This window comes from Lepus europaeus, chromosome 18 (assembly GCF_033115175.1).
Source record: "Lepus europaeus isolate LE1 chromosome 18, mLepTim1.pri, whole genome shotgun sequence".
Lineage (NCBI taxonomy): Eukaryota > Metazoa > Chordata > Mammalia > Lagomorpha > Leporidae > Lepus > Lepus europaeus.
Window position 1 is genome coordinate 64428530 of NC_084844.1, and position 12117 is coordinate 64440646.

Genomic DNA, 12117 nt, shown 5'->3' on the forward strand with positions numbered 1-12117 from the left:
TCCTATCTGTATGATCACTTTAACACTTAAGATAGTATTTTTACCTCCCAGCTTAAGGAGATTTGTGGTCTCATAGTGAGTTTTTAAACTGTATCATTATAAGTAAGTCTATAGAAAGTATGTAGAACTACTTTATAGTTACAAACTTAATACACTTCATAATTACAACTTTAGGAATATGGTGACCCTTCCTACCCACCCCTCTTCCTCCTCCATCTCCTATTCCTACTGTTATTTTTTACTGAGATCTATTTTTTCTGCTATTCTTTCTCTTTTTCTTTTCTTTTCTTTTTCTTTTTTTATAGATCATTTATTTGGAAGGCAGAGTTACAGAGAGGTAGAGGCAAGGAGAGAGATCTATCTTTCATCTGCTGGTTCACTCCCCAAATGGCCACAATGGCCAGGGCTGGGCCCATCTGAAGCCAGGAGCTTCTTCCTGGTCTCCCCCATGGGTGCAGGGGCCCAAGGACTTGGGCCATCTTCTACTGCTTTCCTAGGCCATAGCAGAGATTTGGATTGGAAGTAGAGCAGCCGGCGCCCATATGGGATGCTGACACTGCAGGTGGAGGCTTTACCAAAGCCACACCAGCCCCTTACATTCTTTTCTGAGGTCACAATCACTGAGCTGGACAGGCACTAGCATAAATTTGTATCCTGCACAGCCAAGGAACAAGATGTCCTAGGCATCAGATAGCTGCAATCAACACAAATTCCACAGCAGGCGGGGAGAGGGGCAGCGTGTAGCCCAACAAGTAAGACATCACTGGGGACACCCACTTCCCACATTGTAGTTCAAATTCCAGCTTCCTGCTGCTGTGCACCATGGGAGGTGGAGGACTTGGATTCCTGCCATCCATGTGGGAGACAGTTCCCAATCCTCCTGGCTTCAACCTGGCCCAATCCAGGCTGTTGTGGGCATCTGGACAGTGGAGCAGCGGCTGAGAAATTTCTCTTTCTCCCTCTTTTTCTCTCTCTCTCCCCCCATCTCTCTCCTCTCCTCTCCTTTCTTACCTTCCTCCCTCTCCCTCTAAAATATATTATATAATAATTTTGATTTTCAATTCACAAAGGCTTAGAATCTCAAATGCATAAAAAGAAAAAACACTGCTATTAACCAATAAGAAAGAAAAAAAAAAGACAACCTCACATGAAAAGATTATCGTGGACTGCTCGGGTGGGCACTCAGAAGTGAAGCCGTAGGAACAGCTCTGGAGTAAGTGACCACCGGGGACACCCGCATCCCATATGGGAGTGCCCAGGTGAGAGCCCCAGCTCCCTGCTAATGCATCCTGGGAGGCAGCAGATGATGGCCCAAGTGCTTGGGCCCCTGCCTCCCACGGGGCAGACCTGCATGGAAGATCCTGACTTCAGCCTGGCCCAGATCTGGCTATTGCAGCCATTTGGGGAGTGAACCAGAGGGTAGGAGCTTCCTCCCTCTCTCTCTCTCTGTCACTGGACCTTTCACATGAATAGTCTTTTTTAAAAGTGAGAGCACTACCTGACATTATCTGCAACAGTTATTTTTGTTTTTTTCTTTTTCATGTGAAGCCTTTAAACGGAGAGGAGAACCGGAGCAAAGGCAGCAAAAGGCTCCACTCAGCAGTGCTGGGGAGGCACGGGGCTGCCAGCCAAGGAACTCAGGAAGTGTTGGAGGCTGGGAACGCCAGGAAGCCGGCTCCCACCTGGAGGCTCCAGGAGGGACACGTGGTCCTGGTGACACGTTGGTTTTGGCCGACAGGCCCCCAGAACCACAAGTCCTATTGTCGAGGCCCTGAACACAGCGATAGAAAACTGAGCCTGTGGAAACGCAGGCAGGAGAGCGCCAGGAGGCCCACCTGGGCACACGCAAGCACGGCACGTGAAAACAGAACCGAGGGGACCCAAGCCAAGCTGCCAACTGCGGTCGCCTGCGGCAGGAGGAGGTGGGGAATGCAATCGGGGTCAGCCTGGAGCTTAACCTCCGCCCCACGTTAAGAAAAGATGTTTGTCCACACAGCACATACCGGACAGGGGTTACCCTGTAGAGAATGCATGGTGCCTTGCTGCCCCAGCAAACTCTCACAGACTCAGGGCCTAGGGAACCTTACTCCCAAGCCCCAGGAGGGCGTCCTTTATGGCAATCCCACAGGCACCAACAAAGAAAGGGACCCCGGGTCCCGCCCGGCCCCCCGGACCACTTCCGGTGGACTCTGGCCAGCCGTCAGGGAGCTGGCAATCCAGCCTCTCCTGGGAGCAGCCAGGCTTCTCCTGCAAGATGCCTGCTCCGCCTCTGCCCGAATCCACCCTGCTGGGCACACATGCTCTCTGGCGACAGGCACCTGCCGCCCGGGTTCTGTTTCCCGGAACACGGTTCGCTATGCCACTGCACCTCCTGGCCGGCCACGAGGTGACAGACTGCGTCCCAGGAGTCCGCAAACCCTCCCTCTGCGGGGTTCCCCACGCCAGCGGACGTAACAGGTACACCTGACACAAGTCCCCCGCCTCGGGCCAGCCAAATGCAAGAGCGCCAGGTGAGGTCAAAGGCAGGGGAGCTCCACGAGGATCACGGAGCCCCGACTGCTGTCGGTCACCCTGCAAACGCACCCCCACCGCTCCAGAGGACCGGCCGGGGTCCAGGGGCCGCCAGCGGCTCCCACAGGTGACCCCCGCGCCGCCGCACGCCGCACAGAGAGGCCACCGCGCAGCGGCTCCGCGAGCCCGCCCTGCCAGACACTCCCCTGGGTGCCTCGCCGCCACTCACCTGCAGCCCCACAGACGCCCGGCCCGGCACCGGTCCGCGCCCCCCTCACGCGCTGGCCAAGCGGGCACGACCCGCCGCCGCCAGAGGAACCACGCGCGCTGCTGTGACCGGGGCCACGACGCCCGCCGCGGGCACCAGGGGGCGCAGCCGCACAGGTGGCTCCTGACCAGGCGCCCCCGCGGCCAGGGCGCTACCAGAAACGCCACAGGCATGGCGACCCCCGCGGGAGAGGGTGCGGGCCACGCGTCAAGGCCAGGACCGGGCAGAGCCGCCGCGCGGTACAGCATACAGCTGAACCACAAGTGGAGCAGCCAGGACCCAAACCTGAGCCCACATGGTGCACCACAGCACCAGCCCTAGCATCATTTTTCTTTATCTGAGAAGAATTTTCTTTGTATTTTGATCATCCCACTGAACCTGTAAATTCCTTTCAGAAGTATTGACATGTTGATGATGTTCTTCCAATGCAGGAATATGGAATATTTGTCCATTTTTGTATATTCTTCTATTTTATTCTTTAATGTTTTGTAATTTTCATCATAGAGATCTTTGACATTCTTGGAGCACACTTGTTTTACATTTTCTTTATTTCTAAAGACTTATAATTGGCCAATCACTTTAAAATTCCCAAGCATTAGATTAAGACATTGTTATCTTGGGTTTCAGACCATCAGCTGATAACTGAATAAAGAAAATGTGATACACACACACACACACAAACACACACAATATGGAATACTACTCAGCCAAAAAAAAAGAATGAAATTCTGTCTTATGCAGCAAAATGGTTGCAATTGGAAATCATTATGCTTAGTGAAATAAGCCAGTCCAAAAAAGACAAATATCACATATTTTCTGATATGTGCCAATTAACATAGGTACCAAAAATGTACAGAAATGAAACTGACATCTTAGTATATAATTATTGTTTTTATCCCTTGTTTATACTCCTGTGGAACTTTAGTCTTTCTACTTTTCACTTGTTGAATATTAAAGTTAGCCATGAATTAAACCTATGATTAAAGAGTGGAATTAAATTTTGTCCTTGAAAAAATTAAAGAAAAAAAAGAAGGAAGTGAATGGATGGAGGGAGGGGGAAGGGAAATATGGTTATCATCAGATTTGTAGCTATGAAATACATGAAAGATCACTTTATATTAATAAAATTTTCAAAATATTATTGAATTAAACTGCTTAGCATTTCCATGACTTAAGAGACTGCAAATTTTCTGTATTTTTAAAGGTGTTTAAAGACTATTTATCTATATCCATTACATCCCTTTGTGACCTTATTTCTGCTTCTACTGAAATTTTCATTGATAAACACAATTATCAAAATACAATGTGTGTTGAAATTACACATTTGTCTATTTTTCATATTATATTTGAATTTGTTATTACTACCTGAGTAAATTGTCAATAAACTAATTTATGTCAGTCATTGCACAGAGGCTTCAGGCTACCTTAGTTTATCAATTTTAGGCCATCAGTTCTATAAATTAGGAAGGTGTTCAATCAAATATTATGTTCATAGTATCTGAGCACAATCTATGGCCGATTTCATCTCCCTCATTAGCAGGAGATTGCATTTTAGCCTTATGGGCATTCATATAAATTGAAATACAATTTGAGTGTAGAAATGTAGGATTTTGTTTGGTCTTCAAAATCACTGAGCTCACTTTTCTTCAAAATATTCTAATCTAGACCAGTTCCAGCCCTGTGAACCTGTAGTCATGACAACATAAATTTTCATTGTTAGGTCATCATCAGCTCCAACATTTTATAAGCTGTCCTGGAAACCTTCAGATTCACAGTGCCTCAGAGCCACCTTACTCAAGGGTAGTGATTCTATACGTGTGTGTGTGTACACACACATATATATATGGACACATATTATCATTCTCCCTTTCGCGGTGATAAACTTTTGACTTTTTTCTGGTGACTGACATGGTATTTTCTTTACTTATTGTTGACTTTTTTCTGTAATTTCTCAAGTTTTGTGTATATGTAATAATTATTGCTTCACCCAATTCCCTTGTGTTTGTCTTGCTATCATTGCTCCTACATTGTTGCTTACTGCTATTTCCCATCATCAGAATATAAGTTATATACTCACATGCATATTCCTTTTAAATTTTTTATGTTTTATTAATGTAAGAAAATAGATTTCAGGGGATGATGCTGTGGCACCGCAGGTTAACTTCCTGACCTGAAGTGCTGGCATCCCATGTGGGTGCTGGTTCGAGACCTGGCTGCTCCACTTTCATCTGGCTCTCTGCTATGGCCTGGGAAACAGTAGAAGATGGCGCAAGTCCTTGGGCCCCTGCACCCACATGGGAAACCCAGAGGAAGTTCCTGGCTCCTGGCTTCAGATCGGCACAGCTCTGGCAGTTATGGCCAACTGGGGAGTGAACTGTAAGGTGGGAGACCTCTCTCTCTCTCTCTCTCTCTCTCCCTCTGCCTCTCCTCTCTCTGTGTAACTCTGACTTTCAAATAAGTAAATAAATCCTTAAAATAGATTTAATGTATTTCATAGATACGGTTCTAAGAAGACCACCATACTTCACCCTCCCTCCCTTAATCCTCTTTCTTTTCCTTTTTTCTTTAATTTTTGCAATAAAATACTTTCAATTTACTGTATAATTACAAGTATAATGCACCACTATCATAAGTTTTAACAAGTAAAAAGTAGAAAGATCACTTTTATTTCTATAATATGTATACATCAATGATGTGTAGTATAACTGTAGATAATCATGGCAAAATTTTATCGTGGCTTAATCAATTTCACAAAAACTTAAATTTTCAAAAATCCACGATTTTAATAATTTTCTGGGAGTAAAATAATTTATGAGACTCTCAATCCACAAGTATCTTCATATCTGCTGATCATACTATTATTTAACCTATATATTATTAAATATGCATTATTTTATTTATCATTGTTTTTAATGCACTTGTGTGACCTATTTTTATCATTAGTATCTGATTGTGAATCAGAACTGCTATTATTAAACCCAGGCCTTCTTGGGGGGATTTCTCTTTGTGACATGGACTTGATGGAAATAATCTAAATTGTCTTTGCAACTATTTCATGTCCCCAGATTCTTAGAGTCATCTTGACCCATTCAATATTTCTTAGTTCCCAGAGGATATATTATTTTAGTTTGGCTGAAATTCTAGAGGATTATAACTGAAACTGCCATGTTGAATGCTCAAAGTGTACCTGTAAATACGAATATTGTTCTCTATGATGCTCCTGATAATTTCCAAGATATTTGCTTTATTTCCATTCACTTTTTCCCCTTATTTTCCACTTTAAAGGTAATTGAATGAACTATTTTTTTAACAAATTCACTTTTATGTGTTTATCACTTATTACTCCTACAAAATAACATTTCTACCCTCAGTAACCACAATGTAATTTATACTCTAATAAGCAAAAGGTTTTTAAGCTTTACTTGGTATTTGAGTTTATTATTTATTTATTTATTTATTTTTTTTACAGGCAGAGTTAGACAGTGAGAGAGAGAGAGAGAGGGAGAGACAGAGAGAAAGGTCTTCCTTTTTCCTTTGGTTCAACCCCCAAGTGGCTGCTAAGGTCGGTCCGCTGTGCCGATCCAAAGCCAGGAGCCAGGTGCTTCCTCCTGGTCTCCCATGCAGGTGCAGGGCCCAAGGATCTGGGCCATCCTCCACTGCACTCCCGGGCCACAGCAGAGAGTTGGACTGGAAGAGGAACAACTAGGACAGAATCCAGTGCCCCAACCAGGACTAGAATGTGGGGTGCTGGCACTGCAGGCGAAGGATTAGCCTAGTGAGCCATGGCACTGGCCCTGTATTTGAGTTTCTGAATATTTCCCAATTATTTTTTTCCTTTTTTTTTTTTTGACAGGCAGAGTGGATAGTGAGAGAGAGAGAGACAGAGAGAAAGGTCTTCCTTTTTGCCGCTGGTTCACCCTCCAATGGCCGCTGCGGCTGGCGCATCTCGGTGATCCAAAGCAAGGAGCCAGGTGCTTTTCCTGGTCTCCCATGTGGGTGCAGGGCCCAAGGACTTGGGCCATCCTCCACTGCCTTCCCGGGCCATAGCAGAGAGCTGGCCTGGAAGAGGGGCAACCGGGATAGAATCCGGCGCTCCAACCAGGACTAGAACCCGGTGTGCCAGCGCTGCAAGGTGGAGGATTAGCCTGTTAAGCCACGGCGCCGGCCATATTTCCCAATTATATCATCAAATCATAGTGCATACCAGTGCTAGCACCCTGAGCTTGTAACCATGTTTGTTAGCTTTTTCGTTGTGCTGTCAATTCACTCAAAATCTGGAACAAGCAATTTCTATCTTCAAAACCTCTCAGAGACATCTAGGCCAGAGGATGCTTTTCACCCTTTTTGGATTTTTTATGGGATTACTTTCCTATTGATGTTGAAATTTAATAGTTCTCATGTCGTTTCTTTGAGCTCATTCTGGAAAGGGCAAGACCTGTTCTGGATTTTAGTTCCTGCAAATTTTTATACGATTTTGATCATATTTCTAGGCATTCATTGTTTCTGCCAAAATACTTCATTCACTCACGGTTATCACAACATCATTTTATTATAAAAATTACACCCATCCATTTTTGTCTTTGAATTCAGAGATATTACCTACATATAATTTCATTTTCTTAGTGTATCTTGATCTTGCATCAAGATCCTATAGAGAGCTTCACTGGCTTTCTCACTGTAAGATTATTAGTCCTCTGAAAAATGTCTAAGTTTTCTTGGAATCCTTCATGTACACAGTATCTCTGAATGGGTTAGCACCAAAGTATTTGTTCATGCTATGAGAATCACACATTTTTAAACTATTTTGTGGTTTTAGGGAACTCCAAATTTATCACTAGTACTGAGATTTTTGGTAGCATCAGTCAACACAAGAGAATACCGCAGATATTATCCTGGATAATTATCCCGCAGATATTAACTGCCATGATGTTTACTTGATTTAACTTTTTTAGCCTTTTTGTAATTATCTAATTATTATTTAATTGTAATGGAACATTATGTAACAAATTGCTTTTATTGGCTCTTACTCTACCATTGCTCCTGTACTACTTACAGTAATTAGCATATAATTGTAACAGATGTATTCTTTTTTTATTGGTGCCTTTTGCTTAATGAACCATGAATGCAGACCAGGGGCCCCAGCCCCAGCCCCAGCTGGGCTGACAGCAGCCAGGCACACAGAGGGAGTGGAGGGGCCAGGAGCCATCTGTTCTCATTGTAGACAATGTTATTAAAAAATAAACTTTAGAATAACACCTTTTCATTCATCTTGGGAGGGAGGAGTGCAAGGGGTATTATTTCGATAGGTCCATTTCTTAAAAAAGTGAAAGAACAGGGAACCACAGGACACACGGATGTGATGTGCATATACACACATTTGGAAAGACTGTATGTACAGCTGACTTAGGTCTCAGAGATGGAGGGGGGCATGGGCATGAGAGGGGCGTGCAGACAACTGCTGGATATGCATGCCCACTGCCAGATCCTGCTGCCCCTCTATGGTGAGACCACACCCACCCACCCAACTCCAACAAAGCCTCATTTCTCTCTGACCCTAAAACTCTTGCCACCAAGGAGGCAGAAGCCCCCACCTCCACCCTGGAGCTGGTGCCCCAGGCAGCCTGGGATGGGCTCTCTGCCATCCATGCCTCCCAGGGAGCTCAGGGTACCTCACCCCTTCTGCAGGGGTCCCCCACCCATACCAGACTCTGGCCCTCTGGCCCACTGAGGGCACAGAAGCAGTCAACACTCCTGCAGCTAAGAGAAGGGGCAGATGGGGCCTACAGGTTCCCGGTGCCTGCTGCCCTCATCAGCCCCCGGCAGGTGTCCAGCATGGGCTGCCCTGCCTCAGCCTGCAGCAGGCACAGTCACACGTCCCCTTGGCAGTAGGGGTCTTGGTCTCTTGCTTCAAAGGGGTCCAGAAAAGAAAACTCCAGCCTAGTACGGAGGCTGGCCCCCTGCTTGTCTGTCCGGCTTAGAAAAACTTCTCCAGAGAAGAAACCTGGGAGGAGACAGGCTCAGAGACAAGGTGGGAGAAGACTCACTTTTGTCTTGTTTTGTTTGCAAGGTGTGTGTGGTTGTCTCGTGTGTGTCTCGTGTGTGTCTGCTGTGTCAGGTGGGAGTTCTTGTCGTGTCAGTTCCCCAGGGTGGGGTCTACAAGGCCCAGGTGAGCATGAGGGGGGGGAGTGCAGCCAAGGCAGCTGACGGCCTGGCTTGGCTGAGGCCTGAGTTGGGTTTGATCACCTTGCTGCTTCCTGAGATGATGTCTGTCGTCAGCTCCGTGAAGCACAGGCTCAACTCTGGAGCTGTTGTCCTTCAGCCCCTGCTCCTGGACAGAAGGGCAGGTGGTCATGGCACTTGTGCCCAGGCCAGTGCTGTCACCCAGGTCATCTGGCAGACAAGGGTCTTCTCCACCCGAGGGGCCTACGTGGCCAGGAACAAGGGGCCCTTTGGGGACACGCTCACATCTGTGCGGTTGCCAAAGGCCTGGATGGTGTTCCAGAGGTGCGGGTTCTTGGTGAAGTCCCTCAGGAACCTCTCACACTCCTCCTCTATGTTCCCCTGCTGTGACAGCTGCACCACGCCGGTGGGGCTGGGGTCCACGCAGTAGGGTGTCATGTCTTAGCCGACCATGCCCGTGTAGGAGCCCAGACACGCTTGGTAACTGTCCCCTGGGCAGCAGGTGAGTGTCCAGTAGGCGGCTCGACAGTTGCCGTGGAAGTCGGCCAGCCTGGACCGGCACAGGTGGTCGGTGCGGCTCAGGGCACGCAGATCCAGGCAGGTGGGTGCTCCTTGTCCTCATAGGAGCAGCTGGGCAGGATGGTCTGTCCACGGCGTTCGCGCACCCCTGGCCTCAGCAGGAGCGGAGGACATACGGTAGGTGTACTCGCTGGGCACTCGGTCGAAGACTTGGCGCAGGGCCTTGTGGCACTGGCAACAGCTGCAGCGCTCTGTATGTGAGCTCCCAGGTTGAGGATGGAGATAAGGAGCGCAGCTTCTTGCAGTTGCCATTGAGGTCGCAGGCCTTGGCTGCTTGCAGGCACTGGTTGCTCTTGGCCCTGACCGCCGGGTCTGCCCCTGTCCCTGAGAAGATGGAGGTAAGCCTGAAAGCATCGGAGAGGCGGGAGGTGACCGGCTCGCAGGGAGAGGCCTCCTAAAACTCCTCCCCTTGGTCAGCCCTGGGTGGAGGCTCTGGTAGATCTGCAGGCACTGCAGCTACTTCATGGTCCACTTGCAGAGGCCATCACACAGCGGGCTCTCCTGCAGCACCTCCGGGGCTGCCTGGAACTTCTTGTGGGCCAGCCCGGGGTTGCGGTCGCGGTCCACCAGGCACCGCCACAGCGTGCGGTAGCTGGAGCTGCAGTCGGATTCCTCCTTGCACAGCTCATTGGCCCGGACACAGTCATAGGGGCGCCAGCCCTGGAGCTCGGGCCCTGCAGGGAGGAAGGGCTGGCTGAAGAGTGGAGGGTCTCGGCTAAGAAGAGGCAGAAGGCGTTTGCCAAGAAAACGTTAAATAAATCCCACAGGTTTTTTTTTTTTTTTTTTTTTTTTTTTTTGGCTTTCTCCCTGGTGCCTGGGTGGGAAACTCACTGGCTCCCCAGCATCCTGCTGGGACACAAACCCACCCACCTGAGCCTCCACAACCTCCTCCTCCTCCTCCCCATCCCCACCCCACCCCGTGGAGGGCAGCTGCCTTCATTTTGTTCTATTTTGTTTTAATTTACTGTTATCACTTGTGTGAATCATCAATATCCAAAGGACAGCCAATTACAACAATATGATATTATCAACGAGATGAAAAATTTTATTTTGTTAATTTTAAGGGCCCAATTTTTAAAATCTTGTCCAGCATAATCATTTTCACATTCCAGGTGGTATATTTTTTATATCTTTCTTTAGTTCTGATAACCCACAAATTATCCTATTGTTATGAACTCAGTGATGTAGTGCTGCTTACAAGTATACTTCCTTCAAGATTTATTGGGTATTCTGCAAAATTTCACTTTATGTTTCATTCATTTCTGATTTCCCTTGAATTTTGATGCAAATGTAGTCAAGTTTTTCACCAAGTGGTCATCATGACTGTTGTCAATTTCTCAATTCTTCCACCTATAAATTGAGTTTTTACTTACAATAAACAATATATAAACAACTGCAGCCCTTTTGTATTTTTAGGTTTATCTTTTAATTTATTTCCAACAGATGTGTACATCATCTGTATTCTGTCTCCCACTGTGCCCCTCAGGACATCTTGCTCAATTTTAATTGTGAGGCCACTGACACTCTCTCCTAGCCACTGAATTACACACATTTCTCAGAACCAGCATAGCCTAATGGAACAATGTTCTCATTACTGGCTATATATGTTTTGTTTATTCCTCAGTTCTATATAACAGTGCCTTCTATTATTACATTTTAAAGAGCATCTCTAGGAGCTAGTGTTTTGGCATAGCAAGTAAAGCTGCAAACTACAGCACTGGCATCCCACATGGGCACCAGTTCATCACCCAAGTGCTCCTCTCCTGATATAGCTTCCTGCAATTGGCCTGGGAAAGCAGCAGATGATGGCCCAGCTCTCTGGGCCCCTGCCATCCATGTGAGACACTTGGAAGAAGCTTCTGGCTTTGGCTGTGGCCAGTGCTGGCCATTGTGTCCATCTAGGGGTGAATAGCAGATATAAATTCTCTCTCTCTCCTTCTCCCTCTGTAACTCCTTCAAAATAAATAATTAAATCTTGAAAAATAGAGTACCTCTAGATATAAATACTTTTCCTTGAAAAATGTCCTAATTATTGCCATGATCTTTATTTTAAATACATATGGGGCCAGCACTATGGGGCAATGGGTTAAAGCCTCGGCCTGCAGCACTGGCATCCCATTTGGGTGCTGGTTCAAGTTCCAGCTGCTCCACTTCTGATGCAGCTCTCTGCTATGGCCTGGGAAAGCAGTAGAAGATGGCCCATGTCTTTGGGCCCTTGCACTCATGTGGGAGACCCAGATGAAGTGCCTGGCTTCAGATTAGCACAGCTCTGGCTGTGGCGGTCATTTGGGAAGTTAACCAGTGGGTGGAAGACCTCCCTCTCTCTGGCTCTACCTCTCTCTGTTAACTCTTTCAAATAAATAAAATAAATCTTAAAAAATACATATGCTCTTTTCTTTTTTGGAATTGTAATATATTTTTACCAAGTCCCCCTTTTTATATCTGCTTTTCATATTATTCTTGTCCCCATCAAGTAATAAAATCTATTTATGGAAATGCAATATTTTTGAGCACTGTATATCTTTTGTATATTTGTTCATCTCTGAATTTACTGCTACCACTTGGATATATAATCATTC

At 46.5% G+C, this 12117-nt stretch overlaps 1 pseudogene; it reads right to left on the minus strand.

Annotated features, from left to right (window-relative positions):
• Positions 1-8932: 8932 nt before the first annotated feature.
• On the minus strand, positions 8933-10281 carry LOC133777367 (GDNF family receptor alpha-2-like; annotated as a pseudogene).
• Between the last annotated feature and the right edge of the window lie 1836 nt (positions 10282-12117).